This window comes from Thermobia domestica, chromosome 17 (genome assembly GCF_964235325.1).
Source record: "Thermobia domestica chromosome 17, izTheDome1.hap1.1, whole genome shotgun sequence".
NCBI lineage: Eukaryota > Metazoa > Arthropoda > Insecta > Zygentoma > Lepismatidae > Thermobia > Thermobia domestica.
In genome coordinates, this window is record NC_137470.1 from 142,911,679 (window position 1) to 142,928,981 (window position 17,303).

The window sequence follows — 17,303 nt, forward strand, 5'->3', positions numbered from 1 at the left end:
TAATATGTAGTGAACACTTAAACCAAGACATACCAATAATAATATATAAAAGTACTCCTGAAACTAAACGTACAATAAAGTTTTTAACATTACAATCAACTAAAATATAAAATTCAAAGAAATTAGAATAGTCACAATGTGGTACGAAACAGTATAAGAAAACATCATTCAGATTATGTATTTTCCATCAGTAAGTCACACCATACAACCTGAAATCGAAATCATAACGCTGATGAACTTCCTCGCGGCTAAGAGGTTGGCGTATGCGCTTTTGATGTGGGAGACCAGGGTTCCGTTCCCGTCGGAAGCTCATGTGGTTTGAATACCACCTTAAGTGTAGGTCTACATCTAATATGGCGTCACTGCTAAATGGAGCATGGTAGCTCAGTGGTAGAGCGCTCGCGTTTGATGCGTACGGTTTCTGGTTCGATCCCCAAAAAAATAAGTTTGTAGTGGACAACGTCCTGCTGATGGGTTTTCTCGGGGTACTCCCGTTTCCCCCACATTCTCCTACCAATTATTCGATTGTTATTCACTTTCCTAAATCATCCGTCTCCCTTAGCCTAATGGGTATAACCGTGGGAAGTTAAAATGAAAGATTTTATTTCATTATTTCTTTTCACTTTTGGAATCGGTGGCGGCTGAAGGGAAGTCACATTGGTGACAAAAAAATCAATTTTATCGTTATAACGTAATGGAAGAAAGCTGAATACATGAATGAGTGCAGTAGGTAAGATTTATTCCCTTACCATATAGCGACAAACCATAAAATTTTCTGTGTGAACTGACTTCCTTCTAGGTCCAGCACTGTTTTCAAATACTTTTAGTGTCTTTACAACAAATGACGGATTTGTACTTTATAGTTCTTATAACTAAAATATTTGCACCAATAGTGCTTTTTTTTTTTAAAAAAATCCTTAAACTTTTATAGTTCTTTTTTTAAAAAAATAAATACAACAAATAAACTGGAATGAAATATCGTACACTCTATGTTATATTGCTGACTAATAATACCAGCACATAAACTATTCTCAGAATACATATCATTTATTACAGCCACACTAGTGGGTCTTATAAAATTGTAATGATAGTACGTCCATCAGTTACTCCACAGGATAACTCTGCAACGAAAATAAATTTTTGAAGAAGTTTTCTTGCAATAGACAGCTAGAGCCGTTACCTCGACCTAATTCGTTACTCGAGTCAATCTGTTAACATTTCAAGCTAACGGTGACTCCCATTTAATATCTACAGCATTTCTTAGATTCTATGCAACTTGCAAAGAAGCAAAGTAATATCGGTTGCCTATAATGAAAGGATATATAGATAATTAACTATGATTATTCCACATTCTATTCCGCGGCGGGAACTCACGTGGTTCGGATTCCATGTTAATCAGTAGGTTCACGTCTCATATAGCCTCGCTGGTGAACGGGACGTTAAACTAAAAATCAACTCAACAACACATCCCTTTTAAAACCTATAACATTCCCTAACTTCTATGCAATCTGCAAACTAGCAAAGAAATGTTGAATGCCTAAATTAAAAGGGTACACAGTAGCCTATAGATAATTAATTATCCATATTTCATATCCCATTTAAAATCTATAGCATCCCCTATCTTCTTTGCAACCTGCAAAGTAGCAAATAAATGTTGGTTGCCTACGACAAAGGATATATAGCTTTTCTTATTGCAAATATCCGGTATCCCACACATGGATTCATATTTACTGTCTTTAGCAGAGTTTAGGCTATTAGACTCATTCAGTGAACCATGTGCGATTGTATTGTTACTACGTCCGTCTGTTACTACACATAATAAACCTTAAACGATAATCAATTTTAGAAGTTAGTTTTCTATCAATAGACACTTCAATCCATTAATATATTCACGGGTAACCGTGACTTTAACGGTGAATATCTATATCCGGTTCATTCATAAATGCACGTTTCGCGTGAACTTCGAAATGCAGACTTCAAAATATATAAGAGTTTCGGGTTGCATAAATATCTAGGAGAAAATATTCTTAATTCTTATTATAAATGCAAGGTCATAACTTAATGCTGTTTTAGTGTTAAATAATTCATTACATAAAATCAATAAATTAATGAGGCGATTGTGCGAACGCAGTGACTATCATAGGTATCCTGCCAGTATTGGCCAATCACTTGCTGAAACTGAGAAGCTTCCATGCTCCACGGTCTTCCGCTAACCTTTTCGTATTCACGTACGATTTTTTCTGTTTTGATATCGTCCATTAACTGCAGCCTCCTTCGCCCTCTCCCTCTCTTTCCTGCCACTATACCCTCTAACACGTCCCTCATGATATAAAGCCTGTCACAATCATCTTGGCATTTCAGCTAAACGAATAAAACGCAAGCTCTGACGCGATGTTGCCAAGTGCTAAGGGAAGTGGCTATGGCTAAGCGGACGAACTATAGGGCGATCAGGTGGCAGAGGATAGACGTGGATGTGTACAAAATAAACGTGGCAATACCGCTGGCCTCTCATTTGCTAGTAGCATTTAAAGGGAACTTGGAGCGCCGCCTTCAATTGCCAAGATGTTTGTTACGCCGGCTAGTTCTTTCTTAGCCAATGTCACAATAAGTTTCTCTTTCTCTTCTTATTAATATCTAAAATTGTGTTTTTTTTCACCATTTCTTACACCCTCTCATTCGTTTTTCCGCTCGACCCAGCTAATTCTTTAAATTCTTCTCCACACCCACATTTCGAAAGCTTCCAGTCGTTCGAACACAATAAAGAGTATTTGTAAATGTTTAAGGATACACAATTCGTTATACGATAAAGGCTACTCTAATAATAAACATTCTTTAATTGTTGTTATATCACACCCTTCATTAACCTCTGGCAACACGGAAGTATTCATATAAACTCCAAGTGAAATTAACAACAAAAAATCAGGGTAAAAATTTTGTACCTACATTTACGAAACAATACGAGGAAAAGTTTACTAAAATCGTGATGAGACGGTAAAGGATTTCTCGAGAATCGAGACGATACAAAAGGAAAAAACGAGAGAAGTAATAAAATCTTCTATCTCGTCTCGTGTGCAACACTAATTTACTAACGATTTAGTTTCCAACATTAGCATTGCTCTGTTTTGGTGCAACTATGTATTTTCATTTTTCTTAATTAACGTATAAACTGTGAAGAATCAATTTTATGTGAAGACAGACCAATAGCAAATCAGTATTGAAATTAAAAAAAAATATTTTTACATCCTTACCGGAAGATGGCTCTACTATTCTAGTGGGATCTTAGGTATAATAATTCCAGTAGGCTTTAAACTCACAAAGGAAAAGCGAGCTCTATAGTTATAGGCTATCTAGAGTCCTAAAATAATGGTGGAAGTTCGGTTTTTATTTATGTTCTCTGTGAGTAGCATTGCTATATAGAAGATCTACAGTTTATAGTGAAATCTGGATCAATTTAATACGTTCGATATACTCTCAGAGGAATCCAGTCTGCGATCATGTGCACAGAGGACGCAAACGCTAGCCATTAGACCAGCAAGAGGGGAAAATAATGATCGTGACCGGAGATTATAATTATTTAGAGCTAAGGTTACGGATTATGCGTGCTTCAAGAAGTTTTTATATTGGTTTTACATCTGGTGAAGACACAAATGCATGAATGTTATGAGGTAATTGGAAAGGCATTAAGACGTAGCGAATTCCAGTCTAATGAACTAGAAACAGGGTCAACCAGCAATTAAATAATCAACAAGCCGTTTACAGATAATGAGGACGCTCTGCTTCAATCTTGAGTGAGATTGAATTGGATTGGATTTGAGTTTACCGTCCCGTTCAGGAAGGCTATATGAGACGTCGTCCTACAGCTTAACGTGAAATCCAAACCACATTATGTCCCAGCAGAAATCAAATCCGGGTCTCCTATGCCAAAAGCGAATCTTAAATGAGACCATGAATGGTTTAGATTCCACGTTCACGAAGTATAGAACAAAAATTAAATTAAATTAAATCATCAAGTTTTACGTCAGAGGGTTATTCTGGCTAGGGTAAAGGAGATGGTGATGATGAGAAATGAAGCAAATGGTGGAATGAATAAAGTGGAAGCAAACGGAAGAACCCCGAGAAAACTCACGCACACGGTGTTTGTCCACCACAAAGTTCACTTTGCGTGAACTGGGATCGAACCAAGGACCCCATGCACCAGAGGTGAACGATGTACCACCGAGCCAACACAACTCTTTTGATGCATAGAACATTCACAATGCTGAAGCCGCAGTGAATTTAGCGTCCATTCCCACCACCGAGGCTATGAGACATGAACCTGCAGTTTAAGGTGGAAGTTCCCACAACCGTAATTTATTCAAATTCCAATCGGAAAATCAAACACGGGAACTTATGCTTCAGAGCGCGCTATCCACTAGACAAGAAGTAAGGGCCATTTTCTAAAAGAAAAAAATGCTAATTAATTACTGGATATAAGAAAATGATAACAAATCAAGGTGAAAAATCAACTAGCAGCATTAACAAGTTATTCCAGCAAACGTTTGAATTACTCAATCGAAACATAAACAAACGCCTGCGCATGGATGCAAATATACATGGTGTTTCAAAACAACACCAGCAACGTTTGGGAGGTGATTCCTGACTCCAAGATAAGACAAAAAATATAGACCAACCAGGGTGCACAAATGCTTCCTTTCGGAGTTGTAGGCTGCCGAAAACATGAAAAAAAAAAAAAAAAAACAAGAATTTTAAAGGTATATAGCTGTAAAACTATGGGACCTAGTAAAGTCCGGTCAAGACTTCACTTGGGAACTAGTATGTGCCCTACCCAAATATCCAAGTTTCAGAATTCTCCGCTACTTCCGCAACAATTTTTATAGAGATAGTTGGTGAGTACTTCAAATTATATGCCCGTAGCCGAACTCCCTCTATGAAAATTGTTTCGTGAGACCTTAGGATACTAAAACATGTATTTTTGGATAGTGCACATACTAGTTCCTAAGTGAAGTCTTGGCCCGACTACTGTACATCCCATGGTATTGGAGCTATGTACCTTTAAAGTTCATTTTTTCATGTTTTCGGCAGACTATAACTCCGAAAAGAAGCATTTGTTCACCCAAGTTGGTTTATACTTTTTGTCTTATCTTGGTGTCAGAATCATCTCCCAAGCAGTGTCGGTGTTGTTTTGAAACACCCTGTATAAGACATAAATATGTAAATACGTAAGATAAGAACATAACAATCATTTTCTCACGACATGAAAGGTCCGTTGACACGAACTGAAGCGGAATTAAAGGTTTGATATCGAATTTTTGAAGTTCCGAGAATTTTGTCCTTGAACACACTCAGAGCTTCAGTGACAGCGATGTAATTAGTGCGAAATTTTGTCCCTATGTTCACCGTTTGTTTACACGTAACGACCTTAATACAGAGAGACATCACAGAATATACAGAACGTTACATAAACGGCTTTTTTTCTCTCTTCGTCTCTCCGTTACACAAGAAACATAAACAGAAGGCACACATCTAACAAGTATCTTCCTCCCTCAGTGACTTGATTGAAAGTGCAATAATCAATAGCCCGATTTCCGTCACGTGTTGGACCTTGTTCGGAGAACAAGGCACGTGAAAGTCTTGCTAGTCGCGTGACATCGAAGATGTGCAATGGTTTCCAGTAATCTGGAGAGCAACCCATTTATGCTTCCCCATATCTGCAAGGATCTAAATAAATAGACGTGCATTTTTTCACTCTATCACTCTGATATATTACGTAAGGGCTCATCTAGCTGATTCCGCTCGACATGGAGTCCGTGGATTTTAAATGTTAATGTTTGTTTCCAGTTTTTACATGATTTCTTGAACTTACAATGGTTCATTCGTATCCTCAAAGCATGCAACCTTAATTTAACCCATTTACCGAAGAGTCATACAATGATGAAATTTTGCATGAGTCTTGTAACAATACGACGTTCCATTGTTAGTTTTCTACGTTCATGTATTTTTAAAGTTAAATCTCTTATGTGATTTTGAAGATTGATGTCAGGTTTATCGTACGCAACCAGTTTTCCTCTTGAGTAAAACGGGATTACCTAGTACACAGGGGTAAACTTTGACAAGTTCGAATAAAATTTCAAAATTCCACAATATCTATAACACACCCAATTTTTTTTAAAAAAAACATACTTTCTTTAAATAATTAACTAACAAAATAAAATAAATCATAATAAAATTTTAAAATAAAACAAAATATTAAAAAAAAACTTTTTTTTTAATAACAGACAAAATAAATCATATTAACATTTATTGCACATCTGATGAAATCTGTGCTTTCTAGCTATCTGCAATATCAAGATTAGATTTTGAATATCAATATACAAGCAGAATACACGTTTTTCGTACGAAAAGAATGCGTTTCATTTTGGACATAAAGAGCTGAATTTATATTACGGCATCGGAAGCGTCCCTGTTCCTCTCAACGATCCCAAAAGCTATGGATTCGACACTAACATCGGTCATTTTCGATCATTTTAAAATATATCCACCCTTCTCCTCCCCTAAGTTACACAGTCAAAGTGAAGTAATGAACACCATTCCAGGCCCGAGTCTCATCTATGTTGAAAATTTGATCGAAATAAAATGAAATGAAATCTTTAAGTTTTACGTCCCACGGTTATGCCGGTTAGGCTAAAGGAGACGGTGATGATGAGAGATGAGTGAAATAGTGGAATGAAGAAAGTGGGAGGAAACGGGAGAACTCCGAGAATACCGACGAGCACGGTGTTTGTCCACCAAAAAAATTGATCGAGATCGATCAGGTGGTTCAAACGGTACGAAGTCACAAACATAGTTACTTTCATTTTTTATACATTGCACATCTTTAATAGTTACTTTTCTACACATTTACCAGATTTCGATAAATTATTTTGTCATGAAATTGAAAAAAACAAAAAAATTTAAAAAATCTTTAAACAAATGTAACTTTATATTTAAAATTTATGATGCCTATTCAATAAATTATTCCGTTATGTAAATATAATTTCATTTTTACTAAAAACAAGGGCAGAATGTAACTTCTACTAATCTAAAAGTCTTAATTAAATCGAAAGTGATATTTTATTTTTTATGTAACTTTAATTAATAAAACAACTAATATAACCACTATTAAATTAAAAGCTACTAAGCAAACAAAAATATTAAAAAAGAAAAAAATAAATACAATAGCTGAAAGCGTCACTATCCTGTGTTTTTTGTTTACTTTTATATTCTACACCTTTTTTTTTATTATTGGTAACATGCGGTAACCCCTTTCGGGTAGGCAACCAACAGTGCGTGCTAATAACCGAAGCAGCTAAACACATCGAAACAATTCAAGCATAAATTAATTGTCAATTAATCGTTACACTGACCTTCAAATAATGCAATTTTCAAGTACCTAATACCGTTAAAAAATCAATATGTTTACAGTTCTGTACTTAAAGAAACTAACAATTTCAGTTCATAAAAAAATAACATGTTCATGTTCATGTTCTAATTACACTGTTCGTGTATACTTTTTAATGTCCTGTAAACTGCTAAAAGTGTGAACGTAACATTATCCTCTGAAAGAAAAATATTATGCTTTTAAATGCAAATTTTAACTCCTTAACTTACCATTCATTTCCCACATGCCGGTAAAAATTAATATATTTTCTATTAACAAATCTTTAATGAATGTTGTTGTTATCCTAGTGGCAGCTATACCGCTTTAAGAGTAAGATACTTTAAAATCCGGAATATATTCGTGTCATCAAAATTGTGAATATACAAACTGGAAAATAATTTCTGAAGTGGGTATTTCAGAGTAAATTACCTTTGGAAACTCTCAAAAGTTGTTCAGGAAAATACACATTTTAGTCCAATTACAATGCTTAAGATAAAATTACCGAGTATATTCGGTATCACATTAAAATACCGAGTATATTCGCTTTCTCAGCGCCAGCTAACTGTGAAAGTGAACATTATCCATCTGGAACTAATGGTATCATACAACAACATATTCGTAATTTAAATAAAATTTACAAAATATTTCCATATACCCATATATTCTCATATTCTTCTTCGTACGCTAACCTATAGGAAGCGAGATGTACAAGTAGGTCCGACTTAGAGACCAAGGAGCCAAGCAATTAACAAAATCGGACCCTTCTTTCTGGTGTCTAATCGTCCGAAAAGTAAACTTTATTTTTTCATTAATTAATTAACGTACTTTGATTCTAGAAAATAGACAGGTACACTTAAAAATGACAAATTTATTTTTTATTTATTTCTGATAAATTGATATTATTGTCTTTAGTGTGCATAATTTCATCCTCTAATCTAAGCTCCTCCAAGGCTAGAGTTCCTAGGCTAAAGGTTACCGCTAAGTACAAGATCGTTTCATACAGCTCCTTGAAGTATAGGGACAAAATATTCATTCCAATAAAAGTTAAAGCACGCAAATTACGTAAATAATATTTTACAAGTTTTATTTAACCTTTTTATTAAGAAGAAAAATTAGTTTCCTCATTTTCACATTAAGGGATGCCGTTTTATAAAAAAAAATGGAAAGAAAGATAAAAGAAAAAAGACATTTGGTCTCGTAATGCTCTTTGCTCTAACTGAAGAAGAACACTGATTCATCCTATGAAAGCAATTTGGATAGACACCAAACAATATTTCTTGTGAGAAAACTCTTGATCTTTTGGACCAGTTTGTCGCTCTCAGTGTAAAGAAAGCTTTACAAAGAGCGTTTAGTGTAGTTGGGCTATGAATACGTTACGGAAATAGATTTATGGTTCTTCTTCTCCTGTTTTCAATATTTTAAAATAGATTTCTTTTTCTTTTAATTTTACAATTTTAAAACTTCCGCAATATTATTTGTGTTTAATTGATTTCATTTGATTTTGAGTTCTGCGTCCCTTCTACTGGTGAGGCTATATGAGACGTGTACCTACAGGTTAACGTAGAATCCGAACCACTGAGCTTCCGCCCGGAATCGAACCCAGGTCTTCCACACCGAAGGCACGTATGCTAACCGCATAGCCACTAGGAAGCTATATTAGTATTTAACGTAAAACACCTTGTCCAAAAAAAAAAAAAAAAGACACAGGAAATGTATCCAGGTTAAGTTCTCCATTATAACACTAGCAAGGACAGTAGATAAGTATCGTTAATAAGATACTGCCAAAATGGCATTTTTTTTCTTAAATTTTAATTTCTGATCGACCAAAATATTGTCCAGCTCTAATCAGTCGATTTATGCGGGACATCATATTCTACTGGCTAGAACGTTGGATTCATGTCCGCGTGGTACAGAGTTCGATTCCTGGCCGGCGCTTCACAATATTCGGCGTCCAACCACAGTCGTGAGGCAAACTGGGGAGCCACGTGAATAAAAGACAAACACAAGGTTTAGAAAGCTCATAATACGCTTGTTACAGACAAGGAGTCACAGCGCTTTGGCCACGAGTTCGTTGTTAAGCTGAACGTAGTTCAGGCCGTCGCTAACAGATGGCATTGAAGCGGATCATGCCCACAAAAAACGGCTGTCATGCCAAGTGGTTTGGTTTCTTTCTATCAGTCAATATATGACATCAAGTTGAACAGTATAAGGTATGTGCGAATAAATTGTTATATGCAATTTTTGAGAAAATATAAAATACATGATTTTTTTGACAAGCTAAAGAAATACGCGATTCGCTGCCAATAACAAGTACCAGTTTTCATTTTCGAGCGGGGAAAGGATACATGATTTTTTTTTCTGAAATTTAAATTTAAAATGTATATTTTCCTTTCATCATAATAGTTACATCATTGTCATCATCATCATAGCTATTCTGCGATTATTGGCAGGTTACTTGTCACAACTTAGAAGCTGCCATGCGCTCCACAGTTTTCTGCTGACCTGTTCGTCTTCACGTAAGATTTTTCTGTTTAGATATTGCCCAACAATTGTAGCCTCCTTTGTCCAACAATTGTAGCCGGCACGGTGGCTCAGTGATAGAGCGCTTACCTCTGGTGTGTGAGGTCCCTGGTTTGATCCCGGCCAAGTAAGTTTGTGATGGACAACATTGTGTCCGTGTGTTTTCTCGGGGTACTCCCCGTTTCCTTCCACATCCTCATTTCACTAATTCTTCCACCATTATTCACTTGTTTTAATCATCAGTCTCCCTTAGCCTAAAGGGCATAACCGTGGGACGTTAAAGTGAAAGATATCATTGGAACATTTCGCAAACAACGTATTACACTGAAACTTTTTGAACTTCTCGAAGATGACTTGAGAGTCAAATAAAGTGCACCAGGGCGTCGCGGAGCGCAGTTTGAGAAACTTTGATGTAGTGGACATTTAATTTCAACTTGACAGTTTCTTTGCGTGTCATAATTTATCAATTAGGAATTTATATGCAGAAACACAGTGTTTCTCTAATGTGGCATTTGTCTTTTTCTTTCTTTTTTTTCTTTCGCGGTTGTTCTTTGATCTGTAACGAAGGTGTCAGAGTATCGGACGTAGTTTTTTGGGTGCTGATTACGTAATGAGGCCGTGGGTGGTGACGTGCCTGCTGCAGTGCGTCGTGCGGTGTAGCATGGACAGCTGCAATTCTCTACCGCACTCTCGACACTCAACGCCCCCAACAGTGGGAGGAAGGCATGGGTCTGCATTGAAGACACGGAACTAGGGAGCGCATCGGGATTTAAAGTATAAGCATCCTCCCGCACAAATAACCCTGCATCAAAGTAAATGGGAGGCTTTGTTTGCTTTATTTGGTTTGTATGCAGATATTCAGTGGATTCACCACGCCATTTAAAAGCTGATTTAATCAACAGTACACAAAGTTCATGCCAGTGGCGGATTTAGCCCGGGGCTGAGGGGTCCTAGTCCTCTCCCGATTTTTCAGTGACAAATAACTGACACTATTATTTATATATATATTTTTTTGAAAGTTTATAGTAATTTTTGCTTTTTATTTCTTTATTGGAGTATTTTTGAAATATTAGATATAGTTTCAGTTAGTTTTTCTGTTATGCAATGTGTAAAACAATACTGGAGGTCCACAAGGTGAACGTCCAACCTAGCCATAATATACATCGGAAGAGAGTTAGGTCGGAAACTTCTGTAGGACGCATTGAACAATTGTAAACTCACGATATACCTATCATAGTATGTGTTCTGGCTGCCTCCTTTTCCCAGTTTTCACCTTCTAGATCCGCCATTGGTGTATGCAGTAAGAACAGCACCACTGCATGCAAAATATTTGTTGTATGAAAACATATAAACATTTTACACATATTCATTTATCTGACAAAGTCCTGAAGAGAATGGGGCGTCTTTTCTGTCTGTCCTCGAAGTTCTTGTCTACGTATCGTAGTCACGTTAAGATTACTTAGATCAATTAGAGAAATGTCCCTGTTCGGGAAAATTTTAAAATGAAAGTTAACTTCTGGCGAGAGGGGTCTACGGTTCGACCACATGCCATGTAGTTTTGTGGTGGACAACATCCTGTCCGTGGGTTTTTCCGGGGTGCTCCCGTTTTCTTCCACATTCTCATACCACCAAATTTTCCACTATCATACACTTGCCTTTAGCATTCACCTCGCTTAGACTACAGAACATAAACCTGGGACGTTAGACTGAAAGATTTCAGTTTTCATTGTCAAATGACATAAACAGAAATCGAGCAATTCATGTGTTTGACAACGAATTTACAATGGATTTCGATTTGGATTTCATTTCAGTTTAGCGTCCCTTTCAGCAGCGAGGCTATATGAGACGTGGACCTACAGCTTACGTGGAATCCGAACTGTATGAGCTCCCGCCGGGAATCAAGCCTGGGTGTCCCACGCCAAAGGTGCATACGCTAACCACTTATCCACCAGGGAGCTCCAATTTACAATTCAATCACCAGCAGTGACAATTAACAGAGATGTAATTGGAAGGAAGTCAACCAGGGATTATATTTAAACCTACCATCTGGTGGAACTTGATTAAGAACCTGAATTTTCTATCATAAAATAACATAATGAATTTATTATTTTATATTGCCTTCTTTAGATTGACCAAGAAATTATGTTAAAATTCTATTAGGATAGACTTCTCCAAATGCACTGTATGTTAAGTGTCTTTATATTCTGAAGTAAACTTTTTCTAGTCGTTGTGCCTTCATAGCTCTTCATGCATCCAAATAATCACAATATGTTTCATGTATCTATTCATTTCAGGCACAGGATTTCCAGTGAAACCACCACCTGTATGTCAGCCAGCCAGTCTTGAAAAGCACCTACTGCAACTGACGCTTGTCCTCACTCAATTGATGCCGTTCGCCATGAAAATGAATAAAGATGCAAAATAAATTGATAATTAAATTGCACCTAGATCCTCTTATGATATAACCTGGACCTACTATGCTATTCTTACTCTTAACGAGAAAGGGCATAACCCTCTAAACGGGTAATCGTGGGAAAAACATATTATAGTTCAGAGAGCATAACTGCTGAAATTTCAAATAATATTGCTTGTGTTGCTGACCACACATCCCCGTCCCACCCTCGAGGGCACGTTGGCTGAGTGGTAGAGCGCTCACCTCTGGTGAGAGATGTTGTTGGTTCGATTACAGACCATGGTGGTTACGTTCGATTCCAAACCATTAGTTAGGTTCTGTCGTTTACTACTGCACTCATGTTGTAACAATTCTGTCATAATCTTCGATATTCATTAATAAGTCGTCTCCTTTAGCCTAAAGGGCATAATCGTGGGACGCTAAACTGCAAATTTCACTTTCTTCTCCCCCTCGTACACACACGCACTTTTATATTACCTGTTGGGTTGTTGTATTAAGCTCTCCGGAGTTTCGTACTAGATAATGTTAATGTGAGAAGTACATTTCTCACAGTTTTAGTGGATTAGGGAGAAAGTATAGACTATTATTAATTATCTGTAAGCTCCTTGCTAAGTCTTATAAAGAGAGTAAGTACCCGTCGTTCACCGGTTTTAATTCAGAGTCTGGATAAACGGAAGAGTAACTTTTCCATAACAATTCTCTTCTCTCTGTGTCTATCCTTTGATGCTATGCAATCCCGCAACACCAAAACGAATGCTGGTTGCGTGCAAGACCAGGCGTTCTTAGAAAATAGTGAAAAAAATAAAAATGTGCATATCTTTCTCCCCTGAAACCCCCCGCCTGAGCCCAAAGTTTAAAATATGGGTCTCGTAGGCAGATCAGCTCTGCCATATATGCAACACGTGCATTTGCACCAGGCAACAAAATCTGTCATAACTATATGATTTAAAATAAAAACTTCTTGTTGGAAACATACTTCATGATGATGGTAGTTAAATTTATTAATCTAATATTTTATTTGAATACTACATTTATAAATCATGTTTAGGTCGCATTAGTTTATGATCACATAGACAGTGCTAAAGCAAATGGTCAAACAAATCCCAGCATGAATTGATTGATTGTTGTCAAATACAAGGACAATTCTCGAACAGTAACGAACACCTATTCCATTTAATTTGTTATCACAGTTTTGATATGAAAGATAGTGCTGCCTTTATCACAAATGAGTTCCTTATCATCAAAGGTGGAAACATTAAAAAAAAAATAACAGATGCAGAGGGAAAATGAAGAAATAAAGATAAAAGAGCTAGTTGCTCTGGAATTGCAAACTGATATATTGAGATCGAAGCTCGATATTAAATTCTATATAAGAAAATAACATCTTTCCTCTTCAATTGCATTTACTAATATAATAAATTATTATTTAAAGAAAGAGGGGACACAATGATAATATATTTGCACTGTTTAGGGCTTTCTGAGTGCAAGTGCACTTTATCTCCCCTTCATTGTTTATGGTGTGATAGTACACCTAAAATCGTGGATTTTAAGATTTTTTTTTGTTCTCTCTGGGCGGCCAATTGCCTAGGGACGGCCCTGTTCGTAGGCAATTAGATCTGATGAAGATATATTCGTGTACAAAGGTTGGCGTCTGCAGATCACTCCTTTCTATGAGAAACCCTGTCCATAGACACACATAATATTTCATTATATTAAAGACGTGGGTTTTGGCATAATAGGGGAACACTAGACAAGATATCATACCGACGGCTTAGTGTCATAGGAACGTATCTACAAAAAGTTAGTTTTCCAGAATCGCGAAAGGAATTTTATTTTCGTATTTCATTTTAGTTTGGGATAATCCAAAATGCTTTTAATTTTATCACCCATTTTTTTTTTTTTTTTTACAAGGAAGTCCGGCTTATAATCATTTCACCTCTGATATGTCAAAAATGTTTGTATCTTAAAACAAAAAATATGTAGATACATTCCTATGACACTAAGCCGTCGATATATCACATAAATATTACAAAAGTAGTAGACATTTCAGCAATACAATTTATTAATTAATTACATAATTTAGGATAGCGTATCATTCACTTCAACTGTTCGAAACAAAAGTGAAATAATAAATAATTCCTGTCTTTGGGGATGAAGTTTCGAACATTGATCATATTCATGATAAGAACTTGTTCCACGTAATGACTACTCACCATATCTTTAAAATAAATAAGATATATATGATTTTTTTGTGCGATTACATACTATACGAATAGACGTTTTACATTGTATTATCCTGAAACAGATTGATGATCACTTTAGACTGGAAGGAATAGAGGACATCAAGAAATAAGTACGAGTAGAAGTTGCGACAGAAATTCGACCAAGCACAATATTAATAATTCCCTGCACATCTCAGTATTTGTCTAATGAGACTGAGGAAAAACAATAAAAACGCCTCCCTCAGCGAATCGACCGCGGGGTTCGAACTACTCTCTCAAATTGGAGCAGATAATTTTTAACCTTCATACTACACGCTTGCTTTGAGAAGAAGATCAATTTTAATTCAACAAAAGGGTGTAAAATTTAAGAAACAAGAATTTTAGGAGGAAAAAAGAATCAAAAGATTGTGATTTTGGACAATAATTAGTTTTTAGATCAGGTGCCACAAAATTTTTAAACTGCCCTTAAATTGAGTTTTCATAACTTCTGCGGAATAAGCTCATCATACTGAGTTAAGTGATAGTTTGGGTTTGGCTACACTATATGTAGTTACCCAGATTTAAGGCGTACAAAAAAATTTTAATTGAAATATATTTGATTTTTTTTATTTTTTTAAAAACAAGTGCTGCAATGCTATATAGTTTTATCATTATTTCTGTGGAGTTATGGAAATGGCTTCAATTTAAAATACCCGCCATTAGGTGTTCATAATGTAACTAATATAACGCTGTTGCCAAGTTTCGTATAACTATAAAAAGTGGGAATGATCCTTTCACAAAAAAAAAAAGAAAGAAAAAAAGAAAAAATCAGAAAATAGTTATTCAAAGTTCAACGTACATAAAATTTTGCGAGTATTGTTTTAGTTCTTGGTGGAAGATAGGAAAAGTTTGACGTGAAAATAGGGATAAAAAAACATTAACGTTAACTCCGAAGCCGGATCGATAATTTCCGGATTCCTTTTTCTATTTTGAGAATAATGTGAAAATGGTTTGTAACATAGAAGTCTGTAAACCGGATTCGTTTCTCTTCTCCGGACGTCCCTAGATCCAGCAGTGAAGGTTTTTACTTTTTTTTTTAATGGACACACCCACGCTTTTGTACGCCCACATCGGCAAACAGTGGTCTTTAAAGGAGATATACCCAACGAACAAAGCCAGAGTCAAGTAAAATATAGGTTACGTTTAAAGCTGTCCAAAAGAATAAAACAAATTATAACCAGCAATAATACAAATAATGGCTTCATATTAATGTGCCACTGTGATTTTTCATAATTGTACTTTATGTTTTTGTTAATTAATATTCGTTCTAAATCTGATTTTCAAATAAGTAATGGAGCGCAAATATTGTTCTAAATACCTTATTTCTCGTCTTTCTTTTTTAATTCGTATTTTATACACAACAGTTTTTTTTAAATACCAATAACCTGAAATCAAATGCTGTTTATCTATGATTTTCGGATTTAGGAATTATATTTCTAGGCTTTCGGCATCTAAAACCATTTACGGCGTCACGCATGAGGAATGACGTCAGTTGGTGATCATATTATCCGATGAAAGGGAAGGAAAAAAGGGTTAAGGAAGGAAGGAAGCGGTCTAGGATCGATATGTTAGGTACCATCGACGCATTTGTCTAGTGTGAATGAGGAAAACTCAGGAAAACCTCCCTCAGGATGGCAGGCCTGAAAAAAAGTTTCTACAGTTTTTCGACCAAGTGTCTCACCAGGAATCGAACCCGGGACCGATCACACCAAAAGAGGATAGCATTAGAGACTACGCTACGCGGGGCTATGCTGTTTGTCTATACCATACGTTTACTTTTGGATCAAAAGATCCAATATATTTTAATCAAAAAATTTTCTTGTACGCCTTATATCTGGAGAACTACATATAATGTAGCCAAACCCAAACTATCACTTATTTCTCTTCATATAATTCTCAATTAAAGCACGCATATCCGTCGTGTCTGCTTTGGTTTGCACATCACTGCCTGTTTTGCTAAAATATATTTCTAACCACTAATAGAATGTCTAAAAGCTTTCTAAATACTGCACTCCCAAACCTGAAACTTTCCGTTAAGAGGCTTATTTTGATCTCCGTTGTCCGCGTAATAAAATTTCCATTTAATGAAGGGAATTTAACAAGATTTTCGCCAGTAAATTCATGGGGCCGTGAAATATTTCCGTTTAACACAGGTTTCCATTTAATAAAGAGTCCGTTGGCTGAAGACGTGCTTTATTGTAATATTTTAGGTTTCGCTTTCAGCGATGGAAATCTAGGCATTTCAACATTGGATATTAGAAAAAAAAACTAAAAGATTTGAAAGCATCAATACGCCAATTAAAACCAGATTGCAATATGTAAAGTTTAACTCTTTCACGATCAGTGCACAGTTTGAATAAGAGAAACTCACCACCTGCTTCCGTTAATGAGAGAAACTTTCCATTTCTCAATTTAATTTTCAATTCTAAATGTTCATATTTGACAGAAGAAATCCTTGACACTTATCTAGGATTTGCAAGTAATAAATCTCTACAGGGTGGTCCAGATGAGAGGATAGATGACTAGATTGACAGTCTTAAGCATTGCTTTGTTATAATTACAGTGGTTAATTGTACGAGTTTAGACAATCTCACAAAGTTAGTTTACTGGAAGGAGGGTGTAGATTAAAAAAGTATCAGGATTCTGTCAAAAATTTAAAGGAACGGCAACATTTGCGTCATGTCGGAATGAC

At 36.0% G+C, this 17,303-nt stretch overlaps 1 protein-coding gene across 1 annotated transcript in view; it reads right to left on the reverse strand.

Annotated features, from left to right (window-relative positions):
- klu (zinc finger protein klumpfuss) overlaps positions 1-17,303 on the reverse strand; it is a 106,323-nt gene that overhangs the window by 20,893 nt on the left and 68,127 nt on the right. The window lies entirely within an intron of this gene.